The sequence below is a fragment of the Natrix helvetica genome (genome assembly GCF_964273705.1).
Source record: "Natrix helvetica genome assembly, chromosome: 3".
NCBI classification, from domain to species: domain Eukaryota; kingdom Metazoa; phylum Chordata; class Lepidosauria; order Squamata; family Natricidae; genus Natrix; species Natrix helvetica.
The window spans coordinates 145,225,859-145,238,198 of NC_138549.1; the positions used below are offsets into that span (position 1 = coordinate 145,225,859).

The 12,340-nt window shown below is 37.0% G+C and overlaps 1 protein-coding gene across 10 annotated transcripts in view; it reads right to left on the reverse strand.

The window, feature by feature from the left end:
* Window positions 1–12,340, reverse strand: part of EPB41L1 (erythrocyte membrane protein band 4.1 like 1) — a 212,276-nt gene that overhangs the window by 181,538 nt on the left and 18,398 nt on the right. For 8 of the 10 annotated variants that reach the window (XM_081947582.1, XM_081947591.1, XM_081947581.1 and 5 more), the window contains exons 1-2: window positions 8,994–9,099; window positions 7,825–7,881 (exon numbers count right to left, since the gene is read on the reverse strand). The gene's annotated coding sequence lies outside the window, so the exon portion shown is untranslated. Of the gene's footprint in view, window positions 1–7,824; window positions 7,882–8,993; window positions 9,100–12,340 lie in introns of those variants that run through there. The other 2 variants (XM_081947589.1, XM_081947588.1) reach the window with 1 other exon arrangement.

Below are 12,340 nucleotides of genomic sequence, written 5' to 3' on the forward strand. Positions count from 1 at the left end.
ATTTACTTTGTTAAAAAACACTAAGAAACCCAGGATGAATAAATTATTTTAAGACAGTTTTTCAAAACTTGAAAATTACGGTAGGAGAAACTACCAAGGATAGTAAGAAAAAAAAAGAACCACAAATTGAAAACTAAAATAAGAAAATAGAAGATAATCATTTTTCCAGTCTAATCTTAAGATTAAAATTCCCAAAATTCCTAGTTACTCGGATCAATATATGTGGATGGCACTTGGTTGGGGTAATATACTGTATATGATGAAAACAAAGATAAAAAGACAAGATTAAGAGAAGAAGGTTGAACCATTTTGTATTCAATTGCTTATTCAAAACAGAACAATTCAAACTACATATTAGTGTCCTTTTTCAAGATTTGGGGGGGGGGGGGAATATGTGAATATACCTTCAGAATTTTCCTATTTTTGGAAGTGTTTAGACCATGAATCCAACTAGATTGTGTTGTGACAATTGCTACAGTAGCCATCATCCAGGCATTCTGTAATCTTGCAATATTTCATTGGGAGGCACTAACCAGTAGGCAACAATGTTAAATCTGTGGAAAGTACAAGCTCAAAATAGATAACTTGTTACAGCTACAAAATCATACTGTCCATCCGGAGGCTGAGGATAAAATTGTAAAACCTTAGAAGTGGAGAGGCAGTTTACTGGTTTAGCCATTTCCCTTAACATTGTTCTACATCAAAGCCATGTCTTTCTGTGTCCTATCTAACAGAATAGAGCTCACTGTTATCTTTCCTCCAATATTATTGGAGTTAATAGCTCTTTCTCCTTTACCTGAGAGAAACTTCCCTTCTAGAGAGGCAAACAGAAAAACAACTGAGTAAAAGAACTAAACTAAACTATACTTAAGGTTCCATCATGCCATTTATTTGTAAAGCAACACTAAAGATGTATATTCAATGGTTCTTCAGCCTGAATTCCCAAGGAGCTATCCAAGGTGCTACACAGAACTTGAAAGAAATTAGGACTTGATGGTTGTTAACCAACAATATACTACTGTTGAGATAATGCCAATCTCACACATAATGCAGACCATAGTAACAAATCAAAGCTAATATACAAAGGGATGAAGAGTGGGTAGGCGAAAGTTTTATAAAACAAAGTAGATTGTATTGCTATAAGTAGCTGGACATAATTTGTCAACATGCTGTGTATAGATTTACTGAGTAAATTAGACAGATCAATCAATCACATTTGTTCATACACAATTAAATTATTCCCCCTCCCCCTTCCAAAAAATACACAGATAAGCAGCAACTGACACTCCATTACAATATCTTCCAAGAACTGAAGAATTTTATTTTTAGCCTACAGCAGAGCTGTCAAACTGGTGGCCCGCAGGCTGGATGTGTCATGTGTAGGCCATGCCCACCCCAGCTCCACAAATGGGGAAAACATCACAAAGCATCACATGACAGCAACATGACACAGCAAGTTTGACACCCATGGTCTATAGACCAGGGGTGTCCAAACTTGGCAACTTTAAGACTTGTGGACTTCAACTCCCAGAATCCCCCAGTCAGCAGAGCTTGGACACCCCTGGTCTATAGCTATTATACATACTATAGGCTGGTAAAATTTGAAGTATATTAAATTATTTAAAAGTAAAGTTCTTACCGGAGGCTTGTTAAAGCTTTGGAATTTTGTGAAATGGGACAAAGAAAAAATGTAAAGATGTCAAGTTCTAGGATATTATTTGAAAGATTGAAGATCAAGATTGTTAAAAAATAAAAGAAAGTGGGTTTATTTGATCACAGTTAAAATAAATTATGTTTAGTAACCCTTAATTGAATGTTACTGATTAGCACTGAAACAATGCCGCCTTAAGAATTTGTTTATAGGGAGGTAATATGGGAAGAAGTGATTGTTTGTTGCATATTAAGAGAAATGTTTGTATCTGTTATGATGAAGAGTGAAGTCAATTCTTTACATATTTTTTTTCTTTTTCTTTGCTACCGTATATTATTTTTCATACTTTTTTTTCTTTTAAGTTTGTATTAGGTTTTAAAATTATTAAAACCTAATTTCTGATCTAGTCTAAAGCTCATCAAATACAATGGCTATTCCAAACATCTAGTTCTACCACCAGGATATTTCTTAAAAAACAACAAATTAAATTGTAATTAAGAATATGTGTTAGCCACACACTGCACCATTAAACCACTAAAACCTTACCCTTCCAAGAATTAAATCCAGTCCAATAATTTTAAAAAATCAAAATCCTTCTACCAACACACAATAAGTCCCTAGAATTTATCTCAGTGTAAACAAAGCAAAGAAAGAGGTCAGGTACATACTGTTTACCAATTGCCTTGTTCAGCAACCATTTCTAAGTTACAAAAGTGCTGACATAAATAATGTTATGACCAATGCTTATATTTATGATCTTCCCAGAATCCCTCAGTCCCATAATTGCCAGTCAGTAGCTGTTGTCCTGTACCTGACCTATTGTTTCCCCACCCCCTTGGAGAGTGGAGTGTTTGGGGAGGAGAAGATATGGTGGCTCAGTGGCTAAGATGCTGAGCTTGTCAATCAGAAAGGTCAGCAGTTCGGTGGTTCGAATCCCGAGTGCCATGTAATGAAGTGAGCTCCTCTTACTTATCCCAGCTTCTGCCAACCTAGCAGTTCAAAAGCATCTAAAAATGCAAGTAGAAAAAATAGGTGCCACCTTTAGTGGGGAGGTAATAGTGTTCCATGCGCCTTTGACATTTAGTCATGCCGGCCACATGGCCATGAAGACATCTTCAGACAGCGCTAGCACTTCGGCTTTGAAACCGCATCTTAGAGTCAGGAACGAGTAGCACATATGTGCGAGGGGAACCTTTACCTTTAATCAAGCACATGATGGGGAATACACATCAAAAGAAATGTGGAAGCTGGGTGTTTTAAGTGTGCTACCCACTCCCCACTGTCTGCCTGCTTATTTTCTTGCAATCCCCTTCTCCAATCACTTCGCTCTGAGGAGGTTGGGACTGCCTACACAGATTCCTTTTTCTCTCCCCCCCCCTCCCATTTGTTTATGCATTCTTTCTGCTCTGCAGGGAGACCCGGAAGAATATCTCCTGTATCTGACCCATTTTTTTCTCCTGCCCCCCCCCAAGTGGAGATATTTGAGAAAAAGAGATTATAAGAGAGTACATGGAGACAAACAATCAAGAATACATGAAGATATCTGCTCCATGTTCCTTTCAGTGCATATTCCCTATTGTGTGCTCATTTGCTCTCTTGCAATCCCTTCCTCATCAATGAATGTAAATCAAACATTAATTCTCTTCTTGCTAATTAACTCAATGCTGGGGTGAACATTCCAAAAGTTGAGGAGGAAGGGTGGGGGAAAGAAAGCACATTCACGGTCATGTGTTTTCCCACCTAGCTACCACTTCACCTAATGACAGAGCTATCTCAATTGTGGTAATGAAACAAGAACTACATTTAACAGATCCCTGGTTAGTTATACCCAACTTAATGCCAGGCAACAAAATAAAAATCCAGACATTAATAAAATATTAGTAAAATAGCACTAATAAAAATAACAAAGGGGAACAAAAATTACCACATATTAGTTGCAGGAAAATACTTTGCAATTTGCATTTAGACAAAAAAAAAGGTAAAGGTTCCCCTCCCCTAGCACAGTCGTTGCTGACTCTAGGGGATGGTGCCCATCTCTGTTTCAAAGCTGAAAATGGTCATGTGGCCAGCATGACTAAATGCCGAAGGTGCACGGAATGGTGTTACCTTCCTACCAAGGCTGGTTCCTATTTTTCTACTTGCATTTTTACATGCTTTTGAACTGCTAGGTTGGCAGAAGCTGCGACAAGTAACAGGAGCTCATTCCATTACGCAGAACTAGGGATTCGAATTGCCAAACTGCTGACCTTTCTGATTGACAAGCTCAGTGTCTTAGCCACTGAGCCACCGCGTCCCTCTACTTAGAGAAATATTAAGATGCAAAATAAAAAAACCTCCCACAAAAACAATAGAAGCTGTAGAATATAAGGTATTAATCACTATAGAAGACAATCAATACACTATCAATAGAACCAGCAACAGCAGATGCTACATGCTGATACACAAAGAGAAGCAAAATACTAAATACCAATACAACCAACAATATGCCCTGAAATTGGTGCAATATAAAATGGAATGCATTGTGTTCTCTAAAAGATACTAGCTAACAACATCTCCTTCTCAACTATGCACCTATATTCACTGTTGTAGCATTACATTAGTATGCCAAGATTACTGACAGCTTCTAATCTTAATTTCTTCTTCTAGTCAAAATATCCAATTACACAGAAAAAAAAAGAAGTCTCATACCATTTGTTAAGAAACACAAGCAGAAATTTGTTATTGTTTGCTTGCTGTAACCCACTGTTTTAATTTTTAAGAACCCCTGGAATCTATTTATTCAGTTTGCATACCACACAACTCCCCACCACTATGTTGAAATAAATGACAGGTTTGGAGATACACTTTATGTTTAAGCCTGGCATTTGCTTTACAGCACTGCGTTCTTATTTATTTTTAAAAAGATATTTTGAAATACTGTAGACATCTTTGCAAAATCCAAGGAATTTGCCAATTGGACCATAGTTACCCCAGGAAATGGAGACTGAAGATTTAATCCACTATGTAAACACAACTATTGCAAAATAAAACATTAATATCAATTGATTTTTTGGGGGGAGAAGCAATTACAGGCAAAGATCAGAAAGAACAAGCTGAACATTAATGGAAAATAATAAGGGAGTAACAATTTAAAAACTTTAGAGCAGAGGTGTCAAATTCAAGGTCTGGGGGCTGGATCCAACCCACGGGGTGCTTATATCTGGCCTACAGAGCTTCCCTGGGAATAGCAAAGGACTGCTCCAAGGTGTCTCTGCCAGCAAAAACTGAGCTCAGGACCCCATTTTCACCGGCAGAGTTCTTGGGCCCCAAAAGGCATCCCCAACATGAATGATATCAAGCTGTCCACGTCCCCCACCTGGACCCCAGCACCCCACCTAGGTCAAAGACAACCCTGATGCAGCTCTCAATGAAATCAAGTTTGACACCCCTGTTTTAGAGGCATCATCTTACTAAATTGACAACAAATCATCCAAGATCTGCTACCCTGTGTTGTTAGAGCAGAACACTTATTTATTTATGAGAGGTTTAAAGGTAGGAATAGTAAACATCTGACAAGCCAGCATTTCTTAATGCCATTTTTTAAAAATATATTTTTATTGCTTTTACATTTAAAACAGTGTAGCACCGCGAAGTCGTAGTGACCATACAATCACATTATATACAGATACTCTCATCCAATAACTGTTAGCCTACTTAATACATTATCTATCCTTCTATCCAATTACACTATTTACAGTTTGTTCCAGTCTTCTCACCTTGGCTTATACCAATAATAAAATTTGTTCCAAACTTTATAATATTCCTTAATCCCATGTTTACAGTCCCTCCCCAGTACCCTATCCAATCTCCCTGGAACCCAACGTTTCCTATTTCCATTCCTGCTCTTGAGGCAGAAGGAAAGACATTTCTCCTTCTCCTGATATCACCTGTAACCTTCCAGAATGTCAGAAAACAAAGTTTAACTCCCAACCCGGGTATATTGCTCATTTTGGTGTAACACATGATGATTAGCCTACGTAGTTAGCAAAGGATAATGGAAGATGGACTGAAATTTACCTCTCATTTTTCCTAGCTTTCTTCAGCTGCTGAACATAAGCAGAGCATTTAGGTTTAAGGAACTGTAGGCAAAGATTAGAGGATGGAACTCCAGGGGAAGAAGTGATAGCAAGAAATGGTATGGCTCTAGCTTCAATCATCTTCAGTACCAGATACAAATGTGGGTCAATGTAGAAAAATGAGGAAGATTAATGCTATTCCTTCATTTCAGTTCTGTCCATCTTTTCCCCCCAGAGGGCATGATTACATCATTATCATAACAAGTGGCGCTGGAAAGAAAGAATCACCAAGACTTGCATAATACAAGGTAAATTCAGTGAAATTGCCAAGCAGAAATTGCTCATACAAATGTACAAGCCAAGCTGTTCAGGGAGAAAAATTGACAGCCCCTCAGGCACACGTTTGAATTTTATCTTCATCCATGCTAGAGACCTATTTACAATTCTCCCAAGAAACAGATTCCTTCCTAAACCCAAGAATATTTATTTTCCTTGACAAGACCGTAGCCACTGCTTCACCTTCAGAAAGCAGGTGCTCCTGCTCCAGGGAGTGGCATAAACCCATCAAACATGAGATAATTTTGCCAGTTTTGTTTTACTTGAAATGAAATACTGATAGATGATAGCCTCATCAGCTAAGCAGCCCTCGCAGAGAATATGCCAGAATTTTAGTAGAACACAACTACCGTGTTTTCCCCGAAAATAAGGCAGGGTTTTATTTTCTTTTGACCCCCTGAAATAAGCACTTGGCCTTATTTTCAGGGTGGTCTTATTATGTTTGAGGTGCAGGAGGCGGCAAACATGATCACCTCATGACTGCTGCTGTGTTGCAATATTTTCATGGAGGGCTTATTTTTTGAGGAGGGCTTATTTTAGCGCATGCACTCAAAAGCCCGATTGGGCTTATTATCCATGGAGGTCTTATTTTCAGGGAAACAGGGTATCTACCCATCACTTGGGAGGTTCAATATAAAACGATGGTTTTATATTATAATTATAGCTGGACAAAGCACTGAAGGGTGTTTTATTTTGACAATGCATTATCAGAAGCACCTCCTGGAAACATCTTCACAAAGAAAAGATCCTCCTACTTTTACAGTGTCAAGAGAAACTGCCACTTTGTTTTGGGTTATGCTGTTTTCATAACCTCTTCTAGCATTTGTGAGCTACAAAAATAATACTAGAGGTGGCTTATGTGTATGTGCAATGCATTGTAGAAACCTTCTCTCTCCACTGGAAGTGATGGAGAAGGTTCCTGGAGCAATACAGTGTCTTGAGTCAAATCCCATTGCCTCTGTCTCAATGCCTCAATGGATTGGACATTATCTCCAAAAACGGTGATCACCACACACAGGTGTAATAATACTGTGCCCATGTATGGTGCAACATCACAATTGTTCCCTATTGTGAACTTAATAAATACGTTCACGGATCCATATGCAATTATGGACAATTACTACATAAGATCAAAGTACTTTTAATTAACAGGCCAACATCTTCATCAAATTCCCATACCCAAAATATATTAAGTATTCAAAATGATTCAACAATTTGAATCCACGCTTCCAGTCAAACTGACAGGTCAAATCAATTCAATCATGTAAACTGAGCTAATTTAACATATCAAATCAAATCGTGGATAACTGACAGATAAATAATAAAAACTACAAGATGTGGACACCTAACTACTGTGATTCTGAGACATACTATCTTCACACCAAGCACATCCAGAAAGCAGACAGAGTTTTATTTTTATAGTAGAACTTATAGGACTAAAGAGCAGATTCTTCAGTCAACAACTGCTGCCTTTATCTATAGTTGCAGAAGCTTCCTTGATCCAAATATCTTCATTTTCATAAAACTAAACAGAGATCTCTTAGTAAAAACCATTTCACTGCCCCACCAAATAAAATGCTGTTCACTCTGAAGATAACGTAAACTGTTCTTTGGTGGTTTCTAAAATTATCTTGCAATGCTTGAGAAAAACTTTATCAGATTATGAAATAGCAGCTAAAATTTTAAAGCATGCTAAGAAAATATTGCATCTTTTGTTGTTAGTGATATTTCATTTTAAAAAATAGAATTTATAGGTCAGTTAAAGGACAATTAAATACTTACCCTGTCTCCAGTTAATGTCCTAGATTGTGTTATCTCTGTTCAGATGCTTGTTTGATACTAAAGGAAAGAAAATAAGAGAAAGAATAGATGATGTTTAGCAATGTTCTTGAAAACTATAGAATTGTGTTTCCTCTAGATGTTGTTATAGTTAACATGCCTGTCTTCTGTTTTTTTAAAGATAAATCACATGCAGTATGTGAATTCATGTGACTCAAGTTTTTTTTTTTTTATGATCTGTTAACTATGACTCCCAAAATGTGGTTTCCACAAGTTGTTTCCTTCAGGAATCACACAAAAGATTCCCCATTAATAAATCTTGGAGTTTTGGTGATGCCAATCAGTGGTGGGTTCCTACTGGTTCAGCCAAACCAGTAGTGGTTTGGCAGCCTGGGTCGCTGGAACTGGCAGCAATCCAGGCCTGCCCTGCGCCCAAGACGTGGGTGCCGCCATCTTGTTTTGTCAGTTCTGCACATGCGCAGAACAATTTTAATTGCACTGTGCATGCACACAGTGCACACACGAGCGAACCACTTCAATAGGAAATTATTATGTAACACAAAAATAGAATTAACTGAGTTTTATCTTCTCAAAAACGCCTTCTTCCCTTCAAAGAGGAACCGCTATCCAACTTCACTTATATGTACGACATGGCAAATCTACTTTGCATCATTCCATTCACTATGACTCTTAATTATAGCACCAGCTAGCAAAGGGATGGACACCCCTGATGTAGAGGACCTAGAATATCTGTCTGTCCTTAGTCATCCCAAAATATTCTTTACCTGATATATAAATCAAGGGTATATAAACATGTAAAATATGCATAACATCTTTCATGCCCTGATAATTCCACCCATTTTGTCAGCTGCATGCATAAGATAATTTAAAAAGTAATATTTTCATCTATCCATTCATTTATTATCATGTTCAACTGTGACCAACATTCGAAGTACTTTATGGATGAAACGCTAATGTAACACAAGAATACTCATAACAGTATCATGCCTGAATGTTAATGATCTCCTATTTACTACAGCTTAGTACACTTATTATTATCAGAATTGTAAGTGGTATACTTCAAAATTGCTGAAAGAAATGTCATGAGCACTTGTGAGTCCTGCATAAACAAACACCTTTCAACATATGAGTACTATCTCTCAGTAACATACCTGGTGATTCTCTTTGCTGCTATGTTACAATATCATGACTGTTTTTCCATTCATCCAACAGCATTCAGTACATGCTACTGTAGATCCAATGTACTTAATGTGCATTCTTAGAAAAAAAAAACAGTGGCAATTACTACAGATGGTGTACACTAGATGTGTAATGAAGAATGTCCACGTGCACATTTGGAAAAATGAATGTAAATATCACCTTAACAGCTCTGTTTTACAGCATTTTACAGTAATTTCTATGTACAGAAAGCAGGTAAATATATCACGTGCTTTTTTAAAAAAATTCAAAATTCTGCATTACTATAGTACACAATTCACAAACCTAATACTTCAGAAGTCTTCCTTTCACAAAGAGTAATTACTTATTTACCCTGCCTTAATTTTACGAGCCATGGGGAGTGGCAGAAATGTTCCACCGGACATACTTATCATCTCAGTTCTTAGCAAACTGTTTACTAAGCAAAGAATATGTGTATGCAATGTAAAAAGTGTAAACAGAAAATAGTAACTTGATGCTGTCCCAGCGTTATGGATTAAATCTGCTTTACCTCTTTGCTAGTACAGCAAATGGGCAGATATTCAGGGCACATTAAACCAAAATGTCTAGAGTAGTGCTTCACAAACTTTTAAGAATAACAGAGTCAAAAGGGACCTTGGAGGTCTTCTAGTCCAACCCCCTGTTCAGGCAGGAAACATTATACCATTTCAGACAAATGGTTGTCCAATCTCTTCCTAAAAACCTCCAGTGTTGAAACCCACCCACTTGTCTTCTGGAGGCATGTCGTTCCACTGATTAATTGTTCTAAGTTTTGACCCAATTACCTCTTTTTGTGGTCTAGAATGATTTTATTACTCTACAAAAAAAAAATCAGAAACAACCCAAGACTTGTTTTACACAAGTACCTCTGCATTGGCTATCCCAAACTGGATCCTCGATTCACAAACAAGCAATTGCTCCATTTTCCCCAGGATACAGTGTGTCTAAATTACCTTCCCATTTAAGAAACACTGTTCTAGACCAGGGGTCTCCAACCTTGGCAACTTTAAGACTTGTGGACTTCAACTCCCAGAGTTGAAGTCTTAAAGTTGCCAAGGATGTAGACCCCTGATCTAGAGGATGGCTTTAAAAAACATATTTTAAGTAGAAAAATACAAAGAAAATCTTGTGCCCCGTATCAAATTCTTCACTTGTGCAGATTTTCAGAGCATGTTCAACTTAAAATAGTGGTTGGAAGGAAAACAAAAAGAATAAAGGTTGTATCTAACACTAGCAAGGTACAGTGCAAGTCATTATCTGATTAGCAAGCCAGGCAAGTCCTGATATTCCAGTTCTCCCGAGTCTCTACAAGCAAAGCCTGCCAACTGTATTCTAAAAACATAGCAACCTACATTACAAAGACAAGTAAATACATCATTAAAATAGTTCTTCAGCCGTGCAACAAGCCACAGAATACCTAAGTACAATCCATCAACCACAGCACTCCCTTAGTATAATATTTATAGGGAAATCAGGAATAGTAGTGACAGTTAAACAGGTCATGTATCCGAGAAAATATCTTCATATTTGTGTGAGAGCCCTTTCTCATATTTTTCCTTTGCTTTTCTCTGCTGCTATCACTTTCTTGAGATCTCTACTATTTCTGTATTTTGTTCTTATACGTTTTTGAGGATACTGACAAAACAAAATACTGATAAATCGCAGTGAATAAAATAGTTCCAACTTTCTTTCCTGATCAGATTTTATTTAAGTCAATGCTATTTTGCCAGGAGATTATGGGAGTTCAATAGACCTGTAAGGGTTCAAGTTGAAAGAGACTGCTATAAATCCATAATCCTTGCCCTGATTGCAATTATGTCTGGCACTTTTAAACTCAGGGAAGGTCTTGCATATTCAAATAGTGTCTGGAGGAGAATAGGTAACAGTAAATGGATTTAGAAAAGTCTTTGCTGCCATTTAGTGGTTGTCTGATTTCTGAATTCTACATGTATCACTAAAAAAAATTAAAATCTACCTAAGTTTACTTTTTGACCAATTTGCTTCAATTCCTAAATATGTAGAAGCTTTGCAGCTGAAGCAGCCTTTTTTCTCTTCTGAAAACAGCCCTCAGCAAAGCTAGAAAACATCCTTCTTCTAATGATCCTGAATTACCTGCTTATTCCACTTTTTAACAAAACTTAAGAGCAAAGAGCCAGGAGCTGAAATTTGAAAATATGTCCTACTAGTAATTTTTCACAGAGCTATTTTGTTTCCATGTTCAGATGTGCTCCAATTATTATCTTACGTTTCACGCCTTAAAAATAATTCAATAAATTCAACTCAAAAGGTATGGTGCATCCAAATTATACCTGGGCTAAACTTTTGTGATTAAACAAATACCTGATTTCATTGCAAATTTCTTTCTCACCTAAAAATTCGTCTGAGTAGTTTGAGAGTAATTTTCTCTGGTCATTCCCAAATAATTATAAGATAGAAATACAAATACTTTCTACTAAAACAAGGCCAACAAAGCTCTAGTTCACAAACAGAAGGAGCAATTATTCCAGTGTGAACTAATATAGCAACCAATCATAGGAAATATATAAGGCATTTCCTTAATGTAGCTAAAGTATATAAATATTCTAGGATATAATTACAATCAGGACATATTCTTCCTCTTTGCCTTATGTTCCTTCATCAACTGAATTCAGCAAGAGAAAGCTCCAAATTCTTTTTCCTCAGAGCAAGAATGTCAATCAGTAGAGCCTCTTTGGTTGCATCATCAGTGTTGAAGACAACACAAGCTCCATGACCAAAGACATTTGCCTGGTCCAGGCATAATTAATATGACATCATTTCTTAAAATGAAACTTAAAATATTCCTTGAATCTCTTGTTTCATAACTGATCTGACTTACACTGATGGTTACCTTAGATTAATACTGTTTGATTATTGCTTTAATTACATTTTAAGGTTCTCCTTCCTACAACCAATTATCACTGAAAAGACAAATGTCCTTCCATCACAAGGAAGACAACTACCCACCCTATGTCTGCTTTTCCAAGTTTCATTGCTTTGAAGGAGAATTATTAAGTAAGTAACTCTTGAAGTTGGAAAAACATGGTGAAAGTTTACTCCCATTAATGGCAATCACAACCGAGCTATCAGTCCAGCAGGGTTTTTTTTTCTCTACACCCACAACTAAGCTGCATATCATTACAAAATGAGCCCTTAATATAATAAAGAAGATAAAGTCACTCATTTTGAGAGGAATTTTAGCACCCTGTGATCATAAATTTATGGAAAACAACTCTGGCATTCAAGAACGCTTTATTACAGAAATAATTAGAGGAATTGTCTG